Genomic DNA, 6,000 nt, shown 5'->3' with positions numbered 1-6,000 from the left:
ATAACCTGCGGGAGGTTATACGTGAAGTTGTGCGAGAGGAGCTCCGACGGTTGCTCCCAACGGGAACGACGCCGCAACTTTCATCTCTCACTGACGTCATCCGGGACGAGGTTCAACAGGCCTTGGGTGTGACGCCGACACCCACGCAGCCTCTCCAGCCCCCAGCCATGACTTACGCCGCAGCTGTGCGCCGTTCTGCACCTCGACGACGGGACCCAAGCCCCTATCGCCCTCAGCCAGCTGCGTTGGACCGCCGCCCACTCGCCCCAACCCGCCCGTCCTACGAGCGACGCGCGCAGCCGAGGAAATGCGACGAGTGGAGAACTCCCGACCAGCGCCGCCCACTATGCTTCCACTGTGGCGAAGCCGGTCACGTCCTCCGGCACTGCCCATACAGAAGACTGGGCATCCGAGGGTTCTCTTACGACGCTCCACGACCCCGACCCGGCCAGCGACCAGCCGAAATCGAGGAGTTTTTACGTCGGGAAGAATACTCATCGCCGAGCCGCCTATCACGTTCCCCGTCGCCATCGTCCCCGCGCTTTGTTTCTCCTAGCCGAGGTTACGCCGTGCGTGGACGCTCCCCCAGCCCACGAAGGTTAAACTAAATAAAGCAGCCTCTGGAGGTGAGGTTGCTTCTAAGCGTAATGACAAAGATCCTCCATCGACGAGTACTCAAGACCATGCCTCAACTACGACGACAACACCGACGACGACAACACCGACGATGACAACACCGACGACGACAACACCGACGACGACAACACCGACGACGACAACGCCGATGACGACGACACCGACGACGACGCGGCCAGACATGAAGCTTTTACCGCTGCCCAGTGAAGTAACGTCGCAGTACGCCCACCGCAGCCTCCCTACTCGACGAAGCCGAGATCGGACACCGAAGACAACGTACAATACCAGAACGCGAACAAGTGACCTTGAAGTTACGGTCGACGGTCACGCGGTTACTGCCTTGGTGGACACGGGAGCTGACTACTCTGTCATGAGTGGCCCACTCGCTGTCCGACTCAGGAAGCTGACAACAACCTGGGATGGCCCGCTGATCCGCACCGCAGGTGGCAACCTGATTACGCCGTCAGGACGCTGCACCGCGAGAGTTACTGTAAATGGGAGAACCTATGCGACAACCTTCCTGATCCTACAGCAATGCTCGAGAGACGTGATTTTGGGAATGGACTTCCTGAACGAACATCGGGCTATCATCGACCTTCGATCTAAGTCGATCAAGCTTTCCACGGAAAAAGCCATACCTGTTGCGACGAGCGCGACTCATCACGTTGCCTTAAACGTCCTCGATGAAGCATTGAGCGTGCCGCCCCGATCAAGTGTTCTCGTCGGCATAGGTACTGGAGACATCGAAAATGCCGAAGGTGTTATCGAGGGGAACACCCAGTTACTCCTGGATCGAGGATTGGGCGTCGCGAGGGGAGTCGCCGAAATCCGAAATGGCCGAGCCCAGGTGTTGCTAACCAACTTCACCGAAGAATACCGGCATCTAAACAAAGGTACGACGATCGCTTTCCTCGACGAGCTGGCAGACATCAGAGACGTATTTGCCCTACCCGACCAACCTGCCGAACTATCTGAACAAGGCCATCAACCCACGTTCGACATCAACCCAGCATTACCCCGGAGCAGACAAGACCAAATACGCAGTCTTCTTCAAAGGTACACCGATTGCTTCTCATCAGCATCGAATGTGCGACGAACCCGGCTTGCCAAGCACCGCATTGTCACAGACGAACACGCACGACCACTGCGACAGAGCCCCTACCGCGTATCGCCGTTAGAACGCCAAGCTATCCGCAAGCAAGTTGAGGAAATGCTTCGTGACGACGTCATCCAGCCATCGAGGAGCCCCTGGGCAGCACCGGTCGTCCTAGTGAAAAAGAAAGACGGCACCCTTCGCTTTTGCGTCGATTACCGCCGCCTGAACAACATTACGAAGAAGGATGTCTACCCCCTCCCCCGCATCGACGATACACTGGACCGGCTGTGCAACGCTAAGTACTTCTCATCGATGGACCTGAAGAGCGGCTACTGGCAAATTGAAGTCGACGAAAGAGATCGCGAGAAGACTGCGTTCATCACGCCAGACGGACTCTTCGAGTTCAAGGTGATGCCATTCGGCCTCTGCTCTGCCCCAGCGACGTTCCAGCGAGTAATGGATACGGTGCTCGCAGGCTTGAAATGGCAGATTTGCCTAGTCTACTTAGATGACGTTGTTGTCTTCTCCTCAAGCTTTGAAGACCACCTCAGAAGCATTCGGATAGTGCTGGAAACGATCAAGTCTTCAGGCCTGACACTGAAACGAGAGAAGTGCCACTTCGCTTACGAGGAGCTGCTGTTCCTTGGTCACGTCGTAAGCAAGGATGGAGTTCGCCCAGACCCCAAGAAGACGGCTGCGATCGCAGAGTTTCCACAGCCTAATGACAAGAAGGCTATACGCAGATTCCTTGGATTATGCGCTTATTACCGGCGATTCGTCAAGAACTTTTCGCGCATCGCTGAACCTTTGACCCAACTTACCAAGGCTGACGTGCCTTTTAAATGGGAAAGGCCGCAAGAGGAAGCTTTCAACGAACTGAAGCGCCGCTTACAGTCCCCTCCTGTGCTCGGGCACTTTGATGAAAACGCCGAAACCGAAGTTCATACCGATGCAAGCAGTGTGGGCTTAGGAGCGGTCCTCGTTCAGAAAAATGGCAGCGAGGAGAAAGTTATCGCGTACGCTCGCCGTTCACTGTCGAGAGTCGAAGCCAACTATTCGACAACAGAGAAAGAATGTCTCGCCATTATTTGGGCCACGTCGAAATTTCGCCCCTACCTATACGGACGACCATTCAAGGTTGTGAGCGATCACCATGCTCTCTGCTGGCTGGCCAATTTGAAAGATCCCTCCGGCCGCCTTGCTCGTTGGAGCCTGCGTCTTCAAGAATTCGACATAACTGTAGTCTACAAATCTGGCCGCAAACATTCCGATGCAGACTGCCTATCGCGAGCCCCCGTAGACGCAACACCGGAAGAAGAAGACGACGATGCTTTCCTAGGACCGGTAAGCGCCAGCAGTTTCGCGCAGCAGCAGCGCTCGGATCCTGAGTTGCAAAGCCTAGTTGATTATTTGAAAGGCAAGACCGCATCGCCTCCCCGGGGGTTCAAGCGCCAACTGTCGTCCTTCGTCCTTCACAATAATGTCCTCCTGAAGAAGAACTTCGCGCCCAACAGGACAGTACATCTTCTTGTCGTGCCCAAGAATCTTAGGCAAGAAATTATGCAGGCATGTCATGATGAGCCGACTGCAGGGCATCTCGGGATTGCTCGCACGTTGCACCGCATCCAGGAGAAGTACTATTGGCCGCGGCTAGCTACCGACGTTTCGCATTACGTGAAAACGTGCCGTGAGTGTCAACGACGCAAAACGCCTCCGACTAGACCAGCCGGACTCCTGAACCCCATACCACCGCCAACTAAGCCCTTTCAGCAAATCGGGATGGACCTACTCGGCCCCTTTCCTACTTCATCATCAGGTAACAAGTGGATCATCGTGGCCACCGACTACATGACCCGCTACGCCGAAGCAAAAGCGTTGCCTAGTGGTACCGCAACAGAAGTTGCAAAATTTTTTGTCGAACAAATTCTCCTCCGACACGGCGCACCCGAAGTACTCATCACAGACAGAGGAACAGCATTTACAGCGGAACTGACGCAAGCCATTTTAAAGTACAGCCAGACAAGTCATCGGAGGACAACTGCCTATCATCCGCAAACCAACGGACTCACAGAGCGTCTGAACAAGACCATCGCAGACATGCTCTCCATGTTCATCGACGCCGAACACAAGACGTGGGACTCTATTCTGCCCTACGTGATCTTCGCCTATAATACTGCCACCCAGGAGACAACCTGGTTTACTCCATTCCAGCTGGTATACGGCAGGAAGCCCACAACAACACTCGACGCAATGCTCCCGCACGTTTCCGACGAAGACAACCTCGACGTCGCCGCCTACCTTCATCGCGCCGAGGAAGCCCGAAGACTTGCACGGCTTCGCATTCAAGACCAGCAGCACACCGACGCCCGACGCTACAATCTGCGCCGACGAGACACGCATTACAAGCCAGGTGATCGGGTTTGGATATGGACGCCAGTTCGCCGCCGCGGATTGAGCGAAAAGTTGCTGCGACGCTACTTTGGCCCGTACAGGGTTCTCCGTCGCATCGGTGACCTCGACTATGAAGTCATCCCCGACGGCACGACAGCATCTCAGAGACGCCGCCCACGCCCGGAAGTCGTACATGTCGTACGCCTGAAGCCATATTATGAACGCTGAAGGACTCGAAGTTTCATTCTCCGTGTTTATTTTCATTTTAAAGCATCGAGACGATGCTTCTTTGGAAGGGGGGTAATGCCACGTATCATTGTAGTGTTTGTTCGTTCACGCTCAAGGCTGCAGGAAAGGGTTGTTATCACTTTTGTTCGTGGCGCGAGAAGCGACCAGACTAATCCCGATTGATCGCAGCCATGACGGGCTGCATCTAGGTTTTTCTAGATTACTGTAGATGATCTTGTCCTGTTATCTGGAAGTTTCCTTGCCGCCTTTAAATTGAGCGATGCCGCGAGCGGCGGACATTCGTAGTTCGACGACCGCCGAGCACGCCTGTTGCTTACGCCGCTGCCGAGTGATTCAGTTCTTTTGAGGGCGCAAGTCAGCCCAAATAAAGAGCTTCGTTTGCAAGTATTTCTGGTGTCTTCCTGACCGCTGGACTGCCGTCACTACAACGTGACAATATCTTCCAATATTTTCACATAACACTCTTCTACACCCTGATTCCGCAGTGCCTGCATGACAGCTGAGGTTTCCACTGAGTCAAATGCTTTCTCGTAATCAATGAAGGCTATATATAGGGGTTGGTTATATTCTGCGCATTTCTCTATCACCTGATTGATAGTGTGAATGTGGTCTATTGTCGAGTATCCTTTACGAAAGCCTGCCTGATCATTTGGTTGACTAAAGTCCAAGGTTGTCCGGACTCTATTAGCGATTAGCTTAGTAAATACCTTGTAGGCAACGGACAATAAGCTGATCGGTCTGTAATTCTTCAAGTCCTTGACGTCTCCTTTCTTATGAATTAAGATAATGTTAGCGTTCTTCCAAGCTTCTGGTACTCTCGAGGTCACAAGGCTTTGCGTATACAGGGTGGCTAGTTTTTGTAGCACAATCTCTCCTCCGTCCTTCAACAAATCTGCTGTTACCTAATCCTCACCAGCTACTTTCCCTTTTTACATTGCTCTTAAGGCTTTCTTTACTTCCTCCTTCGTTACTGGCAGGATGTCCCATTGCTGTGCTCGACTGCCTCCCTCAGTAACTTGATGATTACATTCGCTACTGTATAGATTTGTGTAGAACTTATCCATATTATCCATATCTTATCCATATTGCTGATGACATTGCCCTGTTTGTCTTTTAGCGCATACATCTGGTTTTTACCTATGCCCAGTTTTCTCCTCAATGATTTTAGGCTACCTCCGTTCCTTAGAGCATGCTCGATTTTCTCAATGTTAAACTTTCTTATGTCGGCTACCTTGCGCATATTTATTAACTTCGATAGCTCTACTAGTTCTATCCTGTCTGTGGAGTTAGACGTCCTGATGCTTTGGCGTTTCTTAATCAGATCTTTGTCTCCTGAGATAGCTTGCTGGTATCCTGTCGAACCATCCTACCACCTACTTCTGCGGCGTACTCTGTAACGATAGCTGTAAGATTATCATTCATTGTTTCAACACTACAGTCGTCTTCTTCAGTTAAAGCGGAAAATCTGTTTTGCAGCGACATTCTGAATTCCTCTATCTTCCCTCTTAATGCTAACTCGTTAATAGCCTTTCGCTTCACCAGTTTCCTCCGTTCCCTCTTCAAATCTAAGCTAACACGAGACCTTACCATTCTGTGGTCGCTACAACGGACCTTACCGAGGACCTCCA

Source organism: Amblyomma mixtum, chromosome 3 (genome assembly GCF_055824585.1).
Source record: "Amblyomma mixtum isolate Tamu chromosome 3, ASM5582458v1, whole genome shotgun sequence".
Lineage (NCBI taxonomy): Eukaryota > Metazoa > Arthropoda > Arachnida > Ixodida > Ixodidae > Amblyomma > Amblyomma mixtum.
This window is presented reverse-complemented; position numbering follows the sequence as displayed.